Consider the following 22399-nt stretch of genomic DNA (forward strand, 5'->3'; position numbering starts at 1 on the left):
TCATATACAACTCCTTCCCATTCCAATCCTGAGACCCTTCCTATAGCATGAGATGTGATATCTCAATGCTTATACCAAACCTGAGACCCTTCCTATAGCATGAGATGTGATATCCAACTTCTTCCCATTCCAATCCTGAGACCCTTCCTATAGCATGAGATGTGATATCTCAATGCTTATACCAAACCTGAGACCCTTCCTATAGCATAAGATGTGATATCTCAAGGCCTCTAATACCAAACCTGAGATCCTTCCTCTAACATGAGATGTGATATCCAACTCCTTCCTGTTCCAAACCTGAGACACTTCCTATAGCATATGTGATATCCAACTCCTTCCCATTCCAAACATGAGACCCTTCCTATAGCAAGAATGTAATATCCAACTCCTACCCATTCCAATCCTGAGACCCTTCCTATAGCATGAGATGTGATATCTCAATGCTTCTAATACCAAACCTGAGATCCTTCCTATAACATGAGATGTGATATCCAACTCCTTCCCATTCCAATCCTGAGACCCTTATGATAGCATGAGATGTGATATCTCAATGCCTCTAATACCAAACCTGAGATACTTCCGATAGCATGAGATGTGATATCTCAATGCTTCTAATACCAAACCTGAGATCCTTCCTATAACATGACATGTGATTTCCAAATCCTTCCCCTTCCAAACCTGAGACCCTCCCTTTAGCATGAGATGTGATATCTCAATGCCTCTCATACCAAACCTGAGATCCTACCTCTAACATGAAATGTGATATCCATCTCCTTCCCTTTCCAAACCTGAGACCCTGCCTATAGCATGGGATGTGATATCCAAGTCCTTCCCATTCCAATCCTGAGACCCTTCCTATAGCATGTGATGTGATATCTCAATGCTTATACCAAACCTGAGACCCTTCTTATGGCATGAGATGTCATATACAACTCCTTCCCATTCCAATCCTGAGACCCTTCCTATAGCATGAGATGTGATATCTCAATGCTTATACCAAACCTGAGACCCTTCCTATAGCATGAGATGTGATATCCAACTTCTTCCCATTCCAATCCTGAGACCCTTCCTATAGCATGAGATGTGATATCTCAATGCTTATACCAAACCTGAGACCCTTCCTATAGCATGAGATGTGATATCTCAAGGCCTCTAATACCAAACCTGAGATCCTTCCTCTAACATGAGATGTGATATCCAACTCCTTCCCGTTCCAAACCTGAGACACTTCCTATAGCATATGTGATATCCAACTCCTTCCCATTCCAAACATGAGACCCTTCCTATAGCAAGAATGTAATATCCAACTCCTACCCATTCCAATCCTGAGACCCTTCCTATAGCAAGAGATGTGATATCCAAATCCTTCCCATTCCAATCCTGAGACCCTTCCTATAACATGAGATGTGATATCCAACTCCTTCCCATTCCAACCTGAGACACTTCCTATAGCATGAGAAGGGATATCCAACTCCTTCCCAATCCAATCCGGAGACCCTTCCGATAGCAGAGATGTGATATCTCAATGCTTATACCAAACCTGAGACCCTTCCTATGGCATGATATGTGATATCCAACTCCTTGCCATTCAAATCCTGAGACCCTTCCTATAGCATGAGAAGGGATATCCAACTCCTTCCCAATCCAATCCTGAGACCCTTCCGATAGCAGAGATGTGATATCTCAACGCTTCTACCAAACCTGAGACCCTTCCTATAACATGAGATGTGATATCCAATTCCTTCCCATTCCAAACCTGAGACCCTTCCTATTGGATGAGATGTGATATCCAACTCCTTCCCATTCCAACCCTGAGACCCTTCCTATACCATGAGATGTGACATCTCAATGCTTCTAATACCAAACCTGGGTCCCGTCCTATAACATGAGATATGATATCCAAATCCTTCCCCTTCCAAACCTGAGACCCTTCCTTTAGCATGAGATGTGATATCCAAATACTTCCAATCCTAAAACCCTTCCTATAGCATGAGATGTGATATCTCAATGTTTCTAATAAAAAACCTGAGACCCTTCCTATAGCAAGAGATGCGATATCCAAATCCTTCCCATTCCAATCCTGAGACCCTTCCTATAACATGAGATGTGATATCCAACTCCTTCCCATTCCAACCTGAGACCCTTCCTATAGCATGAGAAGGGATATCCAACTCCTTCCCAATCCAATCCTGAGACCCTTCCGATAGCAGAGATGTGATATCTCAATGCTTATACCAAACCTGAGACCCTTCCTATGGCATGAGATGTGATATCCAACTCCTTGCCATTCAAATCCTGAGACCCTCCCTATAACAAGAGATGTCATATCCAACTCCTTCCCATTCCAAACCTGAGACCCTTCCTTTAGCATGAGATGTAATATCCAAATCCTTCACATTCCAATCCGGAGACCCTTCCTATAGCATGAGATGTGATATCTCAATGCTTCTAATACCAAACATGAGATCCTTCCTATAACATGAGATGTGATATCCAACTAATTCCCATTCCAAACCTGAGACCCTTCCGAGAGCATGAGATGTGATATCTCAATGCTTCAAAAACCAAACATGAGAACCATCCTATAACATGAGATGTGAAATCCAAATCCTTCCCTTCCCAAACCTGAGACTCTTCCTATAGCATGAGATGTGATATCTCAATGCTTCTACCAAACCTGAAACCCTTCCTATAGCATGAGATGTGATATCTAACTCCTTCCCATTCCAATCCTGAGACACTTCCTATAGCATGAGATGTGATATCACAATGCTTCTAATACCAAACCTGAGACCCATCCTATAACATGAGATGTGATATCCAAATCCTTCCCCTTCCAAACCTTAGACCCTTCCTTTATCATGAGATGTGATATCCAAGTCCTTCCCATTCCATTCCTGAGACCCTTCCTATAGCATGAGATGTGATATCTCAATGCTTCTAATACCAAACCTGAGACCCTTCCTATAACATGAGATGTGATATCCAAGTCCTTCCCATTCCAATCCTGAGACCCTTCCTATAGCATGAGATGTGATATCCTAGTCCTTCCCATTCCAATCCTGAGACCCTTCCTATAGCTTGAGATGTGATATCCAACTCCTTCCCATTCCAATTCTGAGACCCTTCCTATACCATGAGACTTGATATCTCAATGCTTCTAATACCAAACCTGAGACCCGTCCTATAACATGAGATGTGATATCCAACTCCTTCCCATTCCAATCCTGAGACCCTTCCGATATCATGAGATTTGTTATCTCAATGCTTCTAATATCAAACTTGAGACCCTCCCTATAGCATGAGATGTGACATCCAAGTCCTCCCCATTCCAATCCTGAGACCCTTCCTATAGCATGAGATGTGATATCTCAATGCTTCTAATACCAAACCTGAGACCCTTCCTATAACATGAGATGGGATATCCAACTCCTTCCCATTCCAATCCTGAGACCCTTCCGATAGCAGAGATGTGATATCTCAATGCGTATAGCAAACCTGAGACCCTTCCTATGGCCTGAGATGTCATATACAACTCCTTCCCAATCCAATTCTGAGACCCTTCCTATAGCATGAGATGTGATATCTCAATGCTTATACCAAATCTGAGACCCTTCCTATAGCATGAGATGTGATATCCAACTCCTTCCCATTCCAATCCTGAGACCCTTCCTATAGCATGAGATGTGATATCTCAAGGCCTCTAATACCAAACCTGAGATCCTTCCTCTAACATGAAATGTGATATCCAACTCCTTCCCCTTCCAAACCTGAGAGCCTTCCTATAGCATGAGATATGATATCCACGTCCTTCCCATTCCAATTCTGAGACCCTTCCTATAACATGAAATGTGATATCCAACTCCTTCCCATTCCAACCTGAGACCCTTCCAATAGCATGAGATGGGATATCCAACTCCTTCCAAATCCAATACTGATACCCTTCCAATAGCATGAGATGTGATATCCCAATGCTTCTACCAAACCTGAGACCCATACTATGGCATAAGATGTGATATCAAACTCCTTCCCATTCCAATCCTGAGACCCTTCCTATAGCTTGAGATGTGATATCCAACTCCTTCCCATTCCAATTCTGAGACCCTTCCTATACCATGAGACTTGATATCTCAATGCTTCTAATACCAAACCTGAGACCCGTCCTATAACATGAGATGTGATATCCAAATCCTTCCCCTTCCAAACCTTAGACCCTTCCTTTATCATGAGATGTGATATCCAACTCCTTCCCATTCCAATCCTGAGACCCTTTCGATAGCAGAGATGTGATATCTCAATGCGTATACCAAACCTGAGACCCTTCCTATGGCCTGAGATGTCATATACAACTCCTTCCCAATCCAATCCTGAGACCCTTCCTATAGCATGAGATGTGATATCTCAATGCTTATACCAAATCTGAGACCCTTCCTATAGCATGAGATGTGATATCCAACTCCTTCCCATTCCAATCCTGAGACCCTTCCTATAGCATGAGATGTGATATCTCAATGCTTCTAATACCAAACCTGAGATCCTTCCTATAACATGAGATGTGATATCCAACTCCTTCCCATTCCAATCCTGAGACCCTTATGATAGCATGAGATGTGATATCTCAATGCCTCTAATACCAAACCTGAGATACTTCCGATAGCATGAGATGTGATATCTCAATGCTTCTAATACCAAACCTGAGATCCTTCCTATAACATGACATGTGATTTCCAAATCCTTCCCCTTCCAAACCTGAGACCCTCCCTTTAGCATGAGATGTGATATCTCAATGCCTCTAATACCAAACCTGAGATCCTACCTCTAACATGAAATGTGATATCCATCTCCTTCCCTTTCCAAACCTGAGACCCTGCCTATAGCATGAGATGTGATATCCAAGTCCTTCCCATTCCAATCCTGAGACCCTTCCTATAGCATGTGATGTGATATCTCAATGCTTATACCAAACCTGAGACCCTTCTTATGGCATGAGATGTCATATACAACTCCTTCCCATTCCAATCCTGAGACCCTTCCTATAGCATGAGATGTGATATCTCAATGCTTATACCAAACCTGAGACCCTTCCTATAGCATGAGATGTGATATCCAACTTCTTCCCATTCCAATCCTGAGACCCTTCCTATAGCATGAGATGTGATATCTCAATGCTTATACCAAACCTGAGACCCTTCCTATAGCATAAGATGTGATATCTCAAGGCCTCTAATACCAAACCTGAGATCCTTCCTCTAACATGAGATGTGATATCCAACTCCTTCCCGTTCCAAACCTGAGACACTTCCTATAGCATATGTGATATCCAACTCCTTCCCATTCCAAACATGAGACCCTTCCTATAGCAAGAATGTAATATCCAACTCCTACCCATTCCAATCCTGAGACCCTTCCTATAGCAAGAGATGTGATATCCAAATCCTTCCCATTCCAATCCTGAGACCCTTCCTATAACATGAGATGTGATATCCAACTCTTTCCCATTCCAACCTGAGACACTTCCTATAGCATGAGAAGGGATATCCAACTCCTTCCCAATCCAATCCGGAAACCCTTCCGATAGCAGAGATGTGATATCTCACTGCTTATACCAAACCTGAGACCCTTCCTATGGCATGATATGTGATATCCAACTCCTTGCCATTCAAATCCTGAGACCCTTCCTATAGCATGAGAAGGGATATCCAACTCCTTCCCAATCCAATCCTGAGATCCTTCCGATAGCAGAGATGTGATATCTCAATGATTCTAATACCAAACCTGAGATCCTTCCTATAACATGAGATGTGATATCCAATTCCTTCCCATTCCAATCCTGAGACCCTTATGATAGCATGAGATGTGATATCTCAATGCCTCTAATACCAAACCTGAGATACTTCCGATAGCATGAGATGTGATATCTCAATGCTTCTAATACCAAACCTGAGATCCTTCCTATAACATGAGATGTGATTTCCAAATCCTTCCCCTTCCAGACCTGAGACCCTCCCTTTAGCATGAGATGTGATATACAACTCCTTCCCATTCCAATCCTGAGACCCTTCTGATAGCATGAGATGTGATATCTCAATGCCTCTAATACCAAACCTGAGATCCTACCTCTAACATGAAATGTGATATCCATCTCCTTCCCTTTCCAAACCTGAGACCCTGCCTATAGCATGAGATGTGATATCCAAGTCCTTCTCATTCCAAACCTGAGACCCTTCCTATAGCATGTGATGTGATATCTCAATGCTTATACCAAACCTGAGACCCTTCCTATGGCATGAGATGTCATATACAACTCCTTCCCATTCCAATCCTGAGACCCTTCCTATAGCATGAGATGTGATATCTCAATGCTTATACCAAACCTGAGACCCTTCCTAAAGCATGAGATGTGATATCCAACTTCTTCCCATTCCAATCCTAAGACCCTGCCTATAACATGAGATGTGATGTCTCAATGCTTCTAATACCAAACCTGAGATCTTTCCTATAACATGAGATGTGATATCCAACTCCTTCCCATTCCAATCCTGAGACCCTTCCTATAGCATGAGATGTGATATCTCAATGCGTATACCAAACCTGAGACCCTTCCTATAGCTTGAGATGTGATATCCAACTCCTTCCCATTCCAATCCTGAGACCCTTCCTATAGCATGAGATGTGATTTCTCAAGGCCTCTAATACCAAACCTGAGATCCTTCCTCTAACATGAAATGTGATATCCAACTCCTTCCCCTTCCAAACCTGAGAGCCTTCCTATAGCATGAGATATGATATCCACGTCCTTCCCATTCCAATTCTGAGACCCTTCCTATAACATGAAATGTGATATCCAACTCCTTCCCATTCCAACCTGAGACCCTTCCAATAGCATGAGATGGGATATCCAACTCCTTCCAAATCCAATACTGATACCCTTCCAATAGCATGAGATGTGATATCCCAATGCTTCTACCAAACCTGAGACCCATACTATGGCATAAGATGTGATATCAAACTCCTTCCCATTCCAATCCTGAGACCCTTCCTATAGCTTGAGATGTGATATCCAACTCCTTCCCATTCCAATTCTGAGACCCTTCCTATACCATGAGACTTGATATCTCAATGCTTCTAATACCAAACCTGAGACCCGTCCTATAACATGAGATGTGATATCCAAATCCTTCCCCTTCCAAACCTTAGACCCTTCCTTTATCATGAGATGTGATATCCAACTCCTTCCCATTCCAATCCTGAGACCCTTTCGATAGCAGAGATGTGATATCTCAATGCGTATACCAAACCTGAGACCCTTCCTATGGCCTGAGATGTCATATACAACTCCTTCCCAATCCAATCCCTAGACCCTTCCTATAGCATGAGATGTGATATCTCAATGCTTATACCAAATCTGAGACCCTTCCTATAGCATGAGATGTGATATCCAACTCCTTCCCATTCCAATCCTGAGACCCTTCCTATAGCATGAGATGTGATATCTCAATGCTTCTAATACCAAACCTGAGATCCTTCCTATAACATGAGATGTGATATCCAACTCCTTCCCATTCCAATCCTGAGACCCTTATGATAGCATGAGATGTGATATCTCAATGCCTCTAATACCAAACCTGAGATACTTCCGATAGCATGAGATGTGATATCTCAATGCTTCTAATACCAAACCTGAGATCCTTCCTATAACATGACATGTGATTTCCAAATCCTTCCCCTTCCAAACCTGAGACCCTCCCTTTAGCATGAGATGTGATATCTCAATGCCTCTAATACCAAACCTGAGATCCTACCTCTAACATGAAATGTGATATCCATCTCCTTCCCTTTCCAAACCTGAGACCCTGCCTATAGCATGAGATGTGATATCCAAGTCCTTCCCATTCCAATCCTGAGACCCTTCCTATAGCATGTGATGTGATATCTCAATGCTTATACCAAACCTGAGACCCTTCTTATGGCATGAGATGTCATATACAACTCCTTCCCATTCCAATCCTGAGACCCTTCCTATAGCATGAGATGTGATATCTCAATGCTTATACCAAACCTGAGACCCTTCCTATAGCATGAGATGTGATATCCAACTTCTTCCCATTCCACTCCTGAGACCCTTCCTATAGCATGTGATGTGATATCTCAATGCTTATACCAAACCTGAGACCCTTCTTATGGCATGAGATGTCATATACAACTCCTTCCCATTCCAATCCTGAGACCCTTCCTATAGCATGAGATGTGATATCTCAGTGCTTATACCAAACCTGAGACCCTTCCTATAGCATGAGATGTGATATCCAACTCCTTCCCATTCCAACCTGAGACCCTTCCAATAGCATGAGATGGGATATCCAACTCCTTCCAAATCCAATACTGATACCCTTCCAATAGCATGAGATGTGATATCCCAATGCTTCTACCAAACCTGAGACCCATACTATGGCATAAGATGTGATATCAAACTCCTTCCCATTCCAATCCTGAGACCCTTCCTATAGCTTGAGTTGTGATATCCAACGCCTTCCCATTCCAATTCTGAGACCCTTCCTATACCATGAGACTTGATATCTCAATGCTTCTAATACCAAACCTGAGACCCGTCCTATAACATGAGATGTGATATCCAAATCCTTCCCCTTCCAAAACTTAGACCCTTCCTTTATCATGAGATGTGATATCCAACTCCTTCCCATTCCAATCCTGAGACCCTTTCGATAGCAGAGATGTGATATCTCAATGCGTATACCAAACCTGAGACCCTTCCTATGGCCTGAGATGTCATATACAACTCCTTCCCAATCCAATCCTGAGACCCTTCCTATAGCATGAGATGTGATATCTCAATGCTTATACCAAATCTGAGACCCTTCCTATAGCATGAGATGTGATATCCAACTCCTTCCCATTCCAATCCTGAGACCCTTCCTATAGCATGAGATGTGATATCTCAATGCTTCTAATACCAAACCTGAGATCCTTCATATAACATGAGATGTGATATCCAACTCCTTCCCATTCCAATCCTGAGACCCTTATGATAGCATGAGATGTGATATCTCAATGCCTCTAATACCAAACCTGAGATACTTCCGATAGCATGAGATGTGATATCTCAATGCTTCTAATACCAAACCTGAGATCCTTCCTATAACATGACATGTGATTTCCAAATCCTTCCCCTTCCAAACCTGAGACCCTCCCTTTAGCATGAGATGTGATATCTCAATGCCTCTCATACCAAACCTGAGATCCTACCTCTAACATGAAATGTGATATCCATCTCCTTCCCTTTCCAAACCTGAGACCCTGCCTATAGCATGAGATGTGATATCCAAGTCCTTCCCATTCCAATCCTGAGACCCTTCCTATAGCATGTGATGTGATATCTCAATGCTTATACCAAACCTGAGACCCTTCTTATGGCATGAGATGTCATATACAACTCCTTCCCATTCCAATCCTGAGACCCTTCCTATAGCATGAGATGTGATATCTCAATGCTTATACCAAACCTGAGACCCTTCCTATAGCATGAGATGTGATATCCAACTTCTTCCCATTCCAATCCTGAGACCCTTCCTATAGCATGAGATGTGATATCTCAATGCTTATACCAAACCTGAGACCCTTCCTATAGCATGAGATGTGATATCTCAAGGCCTCTAATACCAAACCTGAGATCCTTCCTCTAACATGAGATGTGATATCCAACTCCTTCCCGTTCCAAACCTGAGACACTTCCTATAGCATATGTGATATCCAACTCCTTCCCATTCCAAACATGAGACCCTTCCTATAGCAAGAATGTAATATCCAACTCCTACCCATTCCAATCCTGAGACCCTTCCTATAGCAAGAGATGTGATATCCAAATCCTTCCCATTCCAATCCTGAGACCCTTCCTATAACATGAGATGTGATATCCAACTCCTTCCCATTCCAACCTGAGACACTTCCTATAGCATGAGAAGGGATATCCAACTCCTTCCCAATCCAATCCGGAGACCCTTCCGATAGCAGAGATGTGATATCTCAATGCTTATACCAAACCTGAGACCCTTCCTATGGCATGATATGTGATATCCAACTCCTTGCCATTCAAATCCTGAGACCCTTCCTATAGCATGAGAAGGGATATCCAACTCCTTCCCAATCCAATCCTGAGACCCTTCCGATAGCAGAGATGTGATATCTCAACGCTTCTACCAAACCTGAGACCCTTCCTATAACATGAGATGTGATATCCAATTCCTTCCCATTCCAAACCTGAGACCCTTCCTATTGGATGAGATGTGATATCCAACTCCTTCCCATTCCAACCCTGAGACCCTTCCTATACCATGAGATGTGATATCTCAATGCTTCTAATACCAAACCTGGCTCCCGTCCTATAACATGAGATATGATATCCAAATCCTTCCCCTTCCAAACCTGAGACCCTTCCTTTAGCATGAGATGTGATATCCAAATACTTCCCATTCCAATCCTAAAACCCTTCCTATAGCATGAGATGTGATATCTCAATGTTTCTAATAAAAAACCTGAGACCCTTCCTATAGCAAGAGATGCGATATCCAAATCCTTCCCATTCCAATCCTGAGACCCTTCCTATAACATGAGATGTGATATCCAACTCCTTCCCATTCCAACCTGAGACCCTTCCTATAGCATGAGAAGGGATATCCAACTCCTTCCCAATCCAATCCTGAGACCCTTCCGATAGCAGAGATGTGATATCTCAATGCTTATACCAAACCTGAGACCCTTCCTATGGCATGAGATGTGATATCCAACTCCTTGCCATTCAAATCCTGAGACCCTCCCTATAACAAGAGATGTCATATCCAACTCCTTCCCATTCCAAACCTGAGACCCTTCCTTTAGCATGAGATGTAATATCCAAATCCTTCACATTCCAATCCGGAGACCCTTCCTATAGCATGAGATGTGATATCTCAATGCTTCTAATACCAAACATGAGATCCTTCCTATAACATGAGATGTGATATCCAACTAATTCCCATTCCAAACCTGAGACCCTTCCGATAGCATGAGATGTGATATCTCAATGCTTCAAAAACCAAACATGAGAACCATCCTATAACATGAGATGTGAAATCCAAATCCTTCCCTTCCCAAACCTGAGACTCTTCCTATAGCATGAGATGTGATATCTCAATGCTTCTACCAAACCTGAAACCCTTCCTATAGCATGAGATGTGATATCTAACTCCTTCCCATTCAAATCCTGAGACACTTCCTATAGCATGAGATGTGATATCACAATGCTTCTAATACCAAACCTGAGACCCGTCCTATAACATGAGATGTGATATCCAAATCCTTCCCCTTCCAAACCTTAGACCCTTCCTTTATCATGAGATGTGATATCCAAGTCCTTCCCATTCCATTCCTGAGACCCTTCCTATAGCATGAGATGTGATATCTCAATGCTTCTAATACCAAACCTGAGACCCTTCCTATAACATGAGATGTGATATCCAAGTCCTTCCCATTCCAATCCTGAGACCCTTCCTATAGCATGAGATGTGATATCCTAGTCCTTCCCATTCCAATCCTGAGACCCTTCCTATAGCTTGAGATGTGATATCCAACTCCTTCCCATTCCAATTCTGAGACCCTTCCTATACCATGAGACTTGATATCTCAATGCTTCTAATACCAAACCTGAGACCCGTCCTATAACATGAGATGTGATATCCAAATCCTTCCCCTTCCAAACCTTAGACCCTTCCTTTATCATGAGATGTGATATCCAACTCCTTCCCATTCCAATCCTGAGACCCTTCCGATATCATGAGATTTGTTATCTCAATGCTTCTAATATCAAACTTGAGACCCTCCCTATAGCATGAGATGTGACATCCAAGTCCTCCCCATTCCAATCCTTTGACCCTTCCTATAGCATGAGATGTGATATCTCAATGCTTCTAATACCAAACCTGAGACCCTTCCTATAACATGAGATGGGATATCCAACTCCTTCCCATTCCAATCCTGAGACCCTTCCGATAGCAGAGATGTGATATCTCAATGCGTATAGCAAACCTGAGACCCTTCCTATGGCCTGAGATGTCATATACAACTCCTTCCCAATCCAATTCTGAGACCCTTCCTATAGCATGAGATGTGATATCTCAATGCTTATACCAAATCTGAGACCCTTCCTATAGCATGAGATGTGATATCCAACTCCTTCCCATTCCAATCCTGAGACCCTTCCTATAGCATGAGATGTGATATCTCAAGGCCTCTAATACCAAACCTGAGATCCTTCCTCTAACATGAAATGTGATATCCAACTCCTTCCCCTTCCAAACCTGAGAGCCTTCCTATAGCATGAGATATGATATCCACGTCCTTCCCATTCCAATTCTGAGACCCTTCCTATAACATGAAATGTGATATCCAACTCCTTCCCATTCCAACCTGAGACCCTTCCAATAGCATGAGATGGGATATCCAACTCCTTCCAAATCCAATACTGATACCCTTCCAATAACATGAGATGTGATATCCCAATGCTTCTACCAAACCTGAGACCCATACTATGGCATAAGATGTGATATCAAACTCCTTCCCATTCCAATCCTGAGACCCTTCCTATAGCTTGAGATGTGATATCCAACTCCTTCCCATTCCAATTCTGAGACCCTTCCTATACCATGAGACTTGATATCTCAATGCTTCTAATACCAAACCTGAGACCCGTCCTATAACATGAGATGTGATATCCAAATCCTTCCCCTTCCAAACCTTAGACCCTTCCTTTATCATGAGATGTGATATCCAACTCCTTCCCATTCCAATCCTGAGACCCTTTCGATAGCAGAGATGTGATATCTCAATGCGTATACCAAACCTGAGACCCTTCCTATGGCCTGAGATGTCATATACAACTCCTTCCCAATCCAATCCTGAGACCCTTCCTATAGCATGAGATGTGATATCTCAATGCTTATACCAAATCTGAGACCCTTCCTATAGCATGAGATGTGATATCCAACTCCTTCCCATTCCAATCCTGAGACCCTTCCTATAGCATGAGATGTGATATCTCAATGCTTCTAATACCAAACCTGAGATCCTTCCTATGGCCTGAGATGTCATATACAACTCCTTCCCAATCCAATCCTGAGACCCTTCCTATAGCATGAGATGTGATATCTCAATGCTTATACCAAATCTGAGACCCTTCCTATAGCATGAGATGTGATATCCAACTCCTTCCCATTCCAATCCTGAGACCCTTCCTATAACATGAGATGTGATATCCAACTCCTTCCCATTCCAATCCTGAGACCCTTATGATAGCATGAGATGTGATATCTCAATGCCTCTAATACCAAACCTGAGATACTTCCGATAGCATGAGATGTGATATCTCAATGCTTCTAATACCAAACCTGAGATCCTTCCTATAACATGACATGTGATTTCCAAATCCTTCCCCTTCCAAACCTGAGACCCTCCCTTTAGCATGAGATGTGATATCTCAATGCCTCTAATACCAAACCTGAGATCCTACCTCTAACATGAAATGTGATATCCATCTCCTTCCCTTTCCAAACCTGAGACCCTGCCTATAGCATGAGATGTGATATCCAAGTCCTTCCCATTCCAATCCTGAGACCCTTCCTATAGCATGTGATGTGATATCTCAATGCTTATACCAAACCTGAGACCCTTCTTATGGCATGAGATGTCATATACAACTCCTTCCCATTCCAATCCTGAGACCCTTCCTATAGCATGAGATGTGATATCTCAATGCTTATACCAAACCTGAGACCCTTCCTATAGCATGAGATGTGATATCCAACTTCTTCCCATTCCAATCCTGAGACCCTTCCTATAGCATGAGATGTGATATCTCAATGCTTATACCAAACCTGAGACCCTTCCTATAGCATAATATGTGATATCTCAAGGCCTCTAATACCAAACCTGAGATCCTTCCTCTAACATGAGATGTGATATCCAACTCCTTCCCGTTCCAAACCTGAGACACTTCCTATAGCATATGTGATATCCAACTCCTTCCCATTCCAAACATGAGACCCTTCCTATAGCAAGAATGTAATATCCAACTCCTACCCATTCCAATCCTGAGACCCTTCCTATAGCAAGAGATGTGATATCCAAATCCTTCCCATTCCAATCCTGAGACCCTTCCTATAACATGAGATGTGATATCCAACTCCTTCCCATTCCAACCTGAGACACTTCCTAGCGCATGAGAAGGGATATCCAACTCCTTCCCAATCCAATCCGGAGACCCTTCCGATAGCAGAGATGTGATATCTCAATGCTTATACCAAACCTGAGACCCTTCCTATGGCATGATATGTGATATCCAACTCCTTGCCATTCAAATCCTGAGACCCTTCCTATAGCATGAGAAGGGATATCCAACTCCTTCCCAATCCAATCCTGAGACCCTTCCGATAGCAGAGATGTGATATCTCAATGCTTCTAATACCAAACCTGAGATCCTTCCTATAACATGAGATGTGATATCCAATTCCTTCCCATTCCAATCCTGAGACCCTTATGATAGCATGAGATGTGATATCTCAATGCCTCTAATACCAAACCTGAGATACTTCCGATAGCATGAGATGTGATATCTCAATGCTTCTAATACCAAACCTGAGATCCTTCCTATAACATGAGATGTGATTTCCAAATCCTTCCCCTTCCAAACCTGAGACCCTCCCTTTAGCATGAGATGTGATATACAACTCCTTCCCATTCCAATCCTGAGACCCTTCTGATAGCATGAGATGTGATATCTCAATGCCTCTAATACCAAACCTGAGATCCTACCTCTAACATGAAATGTGATATCCATCTCCTTCCCTTTCCAAACCTGAGACCCTGCCTATAGCATGAGATGTGATATCCAAGTCCTTCTCATTCCAAACCTGAGACCCTTCCTATAGCATGTGATGTGATATCTCAATGCTTATACCAAACCTGAGACCCTTCCTATGGCATGAGATGTCATATACAACTCCTTCCCATTCCAATCCTGAGACCCTTCCTATAGCATGAGATGTGATATCTCAATGCTTATACCAAACCTGAGACCCTTCCTAAAGCATGAGATGTGATATCCAACTTCTTCCCATTCCAATCCTAAGACCCTTCCTATAACATGAGATGTGATGTCTCAATGCTTCTAATACCAAACCTGAGATCTTTCCTATAACATGAGATGTGATATCCAACTCCTTCCCATTCCAATCCTGAGACCCTTCCTATAGCATGAGATGTGATATCTCAATGCGTATACCAAACCTGAGACCCTTCCTATAGCTTGAGATGTGATATCCAACTCCTTCCCATTCCAATCCTGAGACCCTTCCTATAGCATGAGATGTGATTTCTCAAGGCCTCTAATACCAAACCTGAGATCCTTCCTCTAACATGAAATGTGATATCCAACTCCTTCCCCTTCCAAACCTGAGAGCCTTCCTATAGCATGAGATATGATATCCACGTCCTTCCCATTCCAATTCTGAGACCCTTCCTATAACATGAAATGTGATATCCAACTCCTTCCCATTCCAACCTGAGACCCTTCCAATAGCATGAGATGGGATATCCAACTCCTTCCAAATCCAATACTGATACCCTTCCAATAGCATGAGATGTGATATCCCAATGCTTCTACCAAACCTGAGACCCATACTATGGCATAAGATGTGATATCAAACTCCTTCCCATTCCAATCCTGAGACCCTTCCTATAGCTTGAGATGTGATATCCAACTCCTTCCCATTCCAATTCTGAGACCCTTCCTATACCATGAGACTTGATATCTCAATGCTTCTAATACCAAACCTGAGACCCGTCCTATAACATGAGATGTGATATCCAAATCCTTCCCCTTCCAAACCTTAGACCCTTCCTTTATCATGAGATGTGATATCCAACTCCTTCCCATTCCAATCCTGAGACCCTTTCGATAGCAGAGATGTGATATCTCAATGCGTATACCAAACCTGAGACCCTTCCTATGGCCTGAGATGTCATATACAACTCCTTCCCAATCCAATCCTGAGACCCTTCCTATAGCATGAGATGTGATATCTCAATGCTTATACCAAATCTGAGACCCTTCCTATAGCATGAGATGTGATATCCAACTCCTTCCCATTCCAATCCTGAGACCCTTCCTATAGCATGAGATGTGATATCTCAATGCTTCTAATACCAAACCTGAGATCCTTCCTATAACATGAGATGTGATATCCAACTCCTTCCCATTCCAATCCTGAGACCCTTATGATAGCATGAGATGTGATATCTCAATGCCTCTAATACCAAACCTGAGATACTTCCGATAGCATGAGATGTGATATCTCAATGCTTCTAATACCAAACCTGAGATCCTTCCTATAACATGACATGTGATTTCCAAATCCTTCCCCTTCCAAACCTGAGACCCTCCCTTTAGCATGAGATGTGATATCTCAATGCCTCTAATACCAAACCTGAGATCCTACCTCTAACATGAAATGTGATATCCATCTCCTTCCCTTTCCAAACCTGAGACCCTGCCTATAGCATGAGATGTGATATCCAGGTCCTTCCCATTCCAATCCTGAGACCCTTCCTATAGCATGTGATGTGATATCTCAATGCTTATACCAAACCTGAGACCCTTCTTATGGCATGAGATGTCATATACAACTCCTTCCCATTCCAATCCTGAGACCCTTCCTATAGCATGAGATGTGATATCTCAATGCTTATACCAAACCTGAGACCCTTCCTATAGCATGAGATGTGATATCCAACTTCTTCCCATTCCACTCCTGAGACCCTTCCTATAGCATGTGATGTGATATCTCAATGCTTATACCAAACCTGAGACCCTTCTTATGGCATGAGATGTCATATACAACTCCTTCCCATTCCAATCCTGAGACCCTTCCTATAGCATGAGATGTGATATCTCAATGCTTATACCAAACCTGAGACCCTTCCTATAGCATGAGATGTGATATCCAACTCCTTCCCATTCCAACCTGAGACCCTTCCAATAGCATGAGATGGGATATCCAACTCCTTCCAAATCCAATACTGATACCCTTCCAATAGCATGAGATGTGATATCCCAATGCTTCTACCAAACCTGAGACCCATACTATGGCATAAGATGTGATATCAAACTCCTTCCCATTCCAATCCTGAGACCCTTCCTATAGCTTGAGATGTGATATCCAACGCCTTCCCATTCCAATTCTGAGACCCTTCCTATACCATGAGACTTGATATCTCAATGCTTCTAATACCAAACCTGAGACCCGTCCTATAACATGAGATGTGATATCCAAATCCTTCCCCTTCCAAACCTTAGACCCTTCCTTTATCATGAGATGTGATATCCAACTCCTTCCCATTCCAATCCTGAGACCCTTTCGATAGCAGAGATGTGATATCTCAATGCGTATACCAAACCTGAGACCCTTCCTATGGCCTGAGATGTCATATACAACTCCTTCCCAATCCAATCCTGAGACCCTTCCTATAGCATGAGATGTGATATCTCAATGCTTATACCAAATCTGAGACCCTTCCTATAGCATGAGATGTGATATCCAACTCCTTCCCATTCCAATCCTGAGACCCTTCCTATAGCATGAGATTTGATATCTCAATGCTTCTAATACCAAACCTGAGATCCTTCCTATAACATGAGATGTGATATCCAACTCCTTCCCATTCAATCCTGAGACCCTTATGATAGCATGAGATGTGATATCTCAATGCCTCTAATACCAAACCTGAGATACTTCCGATAGCATGAGATGTGATATCTCAATGCTTCTAATACCAAACCTGAGATCCTTCCTATAACATGACATGTGATTTCCAAATCCTTCCCCTTCCAAACCTGAGACCCTCCCTTTAGCATGAGATGTGATATCTCAATGCCTCTAATACCAAACCTGAGATCCTACCTCTAACATGAAATGTGATATCCATCTCCTTCCCTTTCCAAACCTGAGACCCTGCCTATAGCATGAGATGTGATATCCAAGTCCTTCCCATTCCAATCCTGAGACCCTTCCTATAGCATGTGATGTGATATCTCAATGCTTATACCAAACCTGAGACCCTTCTTATGGCATGAGATGTCATATACAACTCCTTCCCATTCCAATCCTGAGACCCTTCCTATAGCATGAGATGTGATATCTCAATGCTTATACCAAACCTGAGACCCTTCCTATAGCATGAGATGTGATATCCAACTTCTTCCCATTCCAATCCTGAGACCCTTCCTATAGCATGAGATGTGATATCTCAATGCTTATACCAAACCTGAGACCCTTCCTATAGCATGAGATGTGATATCTCAAGGCCTCTAATACCAAACCTGAGATCCTTCCTCTAACATGAGATGTGATATCCAACTCCTTCCCGTTCCAAACCTGAGACACTTCCTATAGCATATGTGATATCCAACTCCTTCCCATTCCAAACATGAGACCCTTCCTATAGCAAGAATGTAATATCCAACTCCTACCCATTCCAATCCTGAGACCCTTCCTATAGCAAGAGATGTGATATCCAAATCCTTCCCATTCCAATCCTGAGACCCTTCCTATAACATGAGATGTGATATCCAACTCCTTCCCATTCCAACCTGAGACACTTCCTATAGCATGTGAAGGGATATCCAACTCCTTCCCAATCCAATCCGGAGACCCTTCCGATAGCAGAGATGTGATATCTCAATGCTTATACCAATCCTGAGACCCTTCCTATGGCATGATATGTGATATCCAACTCCTTGCCATTCAAATCCTGAGACCCTTCCTATAGCATGAGAAGGGATATCCAACTCCTTCCCAATCCAATCCTGAGACCCTTCCGATAGCAGAGATGTGATATCTCAACGCTTCTACCAAACCTGAGACCCTTCCTATAACATGAGATGTGATATCCAATTCCTTCCCATTCCAAACCTGAGACCCTTCCTATTGGATGAGATGTGATATCCAACTCCTTCCCATTCCAACCCTGAGACCCTTCCTATACCATGAGATGTGATATCTCAATGCTTCTAATACCAAACCTGGGTCCCGTCCTATAACATGAGATATGATATCCAAATCCTTCCCCTTCCAAACCTGAGACCCTTCCTTTAGCATGAGATGTGATATCCAAATACTTCCCATTCCAATCCTAAAACCCTTCCTATAGCATGAGATGTGATATCTCAATGTTTCTAATAAAAAACCTGAGACCCTTCCTATAGCAAGAGATGCGATATCCAAATCCTTCCCATTCCAATCCTGAGACCCTTCCTATAACATGAGATGTGATATCCAACTCCTTCCCATTCCAACCTGAGACCCTTCCTATAGCATGAGAAGGGATATCCAACTCCTTCCCAATCCAATCCGGAGACCCTTCCGATAGCAGAGATGTGATATCTCAATGCTTATACCAAACCTGAGACCCTTCCTATGGCATGATATGTGATATCCAACTCCTTGCCATTCAAATCCTGAGACCCTTCCTATAGCATGAGAAGGGATATCCAACTCCTTGCCAATCCAATCCTGAGACCCTTCCGATAGCAGAGATGTGATATCTCAACGCTTCTACCAAACCTGAGACCCTTCCTATAACATGAGATGTGATATCCAATTCCTTCCCATTCCAAACCTGAGACCCTTCCTATTGGATGAGATGTGATATCCAACTCCTTCCCATTCCAACCCTGAGACCCTTCCTATACCATGAGATGTGATATCTCAATGCTTCTAATACCAAACCTGGGTCCCGTCCTATAACATGAGATATGATATCCAAATCCTTCCCAATCCAATCCTGAGACCCTTCCGATAGCAGAGATGTGATATCTCAACGCTTCTACCAAACCTGAGACCCTTCCTTTAGCATGAGATGTGATATCCAAATACTTCCCATTCCAATCCTAAAACCCTTCCTATAGCATGAGATGTGATATCCAAATCCTTCCCATTCCAATCCTGAGACCCTTCCTATAACATGAGATGTGATATCCAACTCCTTCCCATTCCAACCTGAGACCCTTCCTATAGCATGAGAAGGGATATCCAACTCCTTCCCAATCCAATCCTGAGACCCTTCCGATAGCAGAGATGTGATATCTCAATGCTTATACCAAACCTGAGACCCTTCCTATGGCATGAGATGCGATATCCAAATCCTTCCCATTCCAATCCTGAGACCCTTCCTATAACATGAGATGTGATATCCAACTCCTTCCCATTCCAACCTGAGACCCTTCCTATAGCATGAGAAGGGATATCCAACTCCTTCCCAATCCAATCCTGAGACCCTTCCGATAGCAGAGATGTGATATCTCAATGCTTATACCAAACCTGAGACCCTTCCTATTTCATGAGATGTGATATCCAACTCCTTGCCATTCAAATTCTGAGACCCTCCCTATAACAAGAGATGTCATATCCAACTCCTTCCCATTCCAAACCTGAGACCCTTCCTTTAGCATGAGATGTAATATCCAAATCCTTCACATTCCAATCCGGAGACCCTTCCTATAGCATGAGATGTGATATCTCAATGCTTATACCAAACCTGAGACCCTTCCTATGGCATGAGATGTGATATCCAACTCCTTGCCATTCAAATCCTGAGACCCTCCCTATAACAAGAGATGTCATATCCAACTCCTTCCCATTCCAAACCTGAGACCCTTCCTTTAGCATGAGATGTAATATCCAAATCCTTCACATTCCAATCCGGAGACCCTTCCTATAGCATGAGATGTGATATCTCAATGCTTCTAATACCAAACATGAGATCCTTCCTATAACATGAGATGTGATATCCAACTAATTCCCATTCCAAACCTGAGACCCTTCCGATAGCATGAGATGTGATATCTCAATGCTTCAAAAACCAAACATGAGAACCATCCTATAACATGAGATGTGAAATCCAAATCCTTCCCTTCCCAAACCTGAGACTCTTCCTATAGCATGAGATGTGATATCTCAATGCTTCTACCAAACCTGAAACCCTTCCTATAGCATGAGATGTGATATCTAACTCCTTCCCATTCCAATCCTGAGACACTTCCTATAGCATGAGATGTGATATCACAATGCTTCTAATACCAAACCTGAGACCCGTCCTATAACATGAGATGTGATATCCAAATCCTTCCCCTTCCAAACCTTAGACCCTTCCTTTATCATGAGATGTGATATCTCAATGCTTCTAATACCAAACCTGAGACCCTTCCTATAACATGAGATGTGATATCCAAGTCCTTCCCATTCCAATCCTGAGATCCTTCCTATAGCATGAGATGTGATATCTCAATGCTTCTAATAACAATTGTTCGTGGAAGTGGAGTTTGTGGCGGGACCCACTTTCTCCTGCGCACCCTTTATTTGATTGTTGGTTGAATAAAACCTGCAGCCAGATTCGTAGTTTGTCAAGGAACCAACTTCGTGGTTCCTCTGTCTAGAAGAATTGTGGGGAGTGACAAACTTATGGACTGGAAAGGCGCTGGTTGGATTTGATAGTCCAGTACCTGTTCGTAGGCAGTTTACACACAAAATATAGACGATCCAGTCTGTTGATTGGTCAAAAACGAGTGATTTAAAGGTTTTTATTCCTTGTTGTAATCAGCAGCAATGAAAGACATTCTTGTATGTAAATATACTAATCATAGCATGATGATATGTTACACAGCCTACAAACAGGTACTGGACTATCAAATCCAACCAGCGCCTTTCCAGTCCATAAGTTTGTCACTCCCCACAATGCTTCTAATAACAAACCTGAGATCCTTCCTATAACATGAGATGTGATATCCAAATCCTTCCCCTTCCAAACCAGAGACCCTCCCTTTAGCATGAGATGTGATATCCAACTCCTTCCCATTCCAATCCTGAGACCGTTCTGATAGCATGAGATGTGATATCTCAATGCTTCTAATACCAAACCTGAGATCCTTCCGATAGCATGACATGTGATATTTCAATTCTTCTTATACCAAACCTGAGATCCTTCCTATAACACGAGATGTGATATTCAAATCCTTCCTCTTCCAAACCTGAGACCCTCCCTTTAGCATGAGATGTGATATCCAACTCCTTCCCATTCCAATTCTGAGACCCTTCTGATAGCATGAGATGTTATATCTCAATGCCTCTAATACCAAACCTGAGATTCTACCTCTAACATGAAATGTGATATCCAACTCCTTCCCCTTCCAAACCTGGGAGCCTTCCTATAACATGAGATGTGATATCGAAGTCCTTCCATTCCAATCCTGAGACCCTTCCTATAGCATGGGATGTGATATTTCAATGCTTATACCAAA

Source organism: Ambystoma mexicanum, chromosome 2p (genome assembly GCF_040938575.1).
Source record: "Ambystoma mexicanum isolate Mex_15411 chromosome 2p, UKY_AmexF1_1, whole genome shotgun sequence".
Classification (NCBI taxonomy): Eukaryota; Metazoa; Chordata; class Amphibia; order Caudata; family Ambystomatidae; genus Ambystoma; species Ambystoma mexicanum.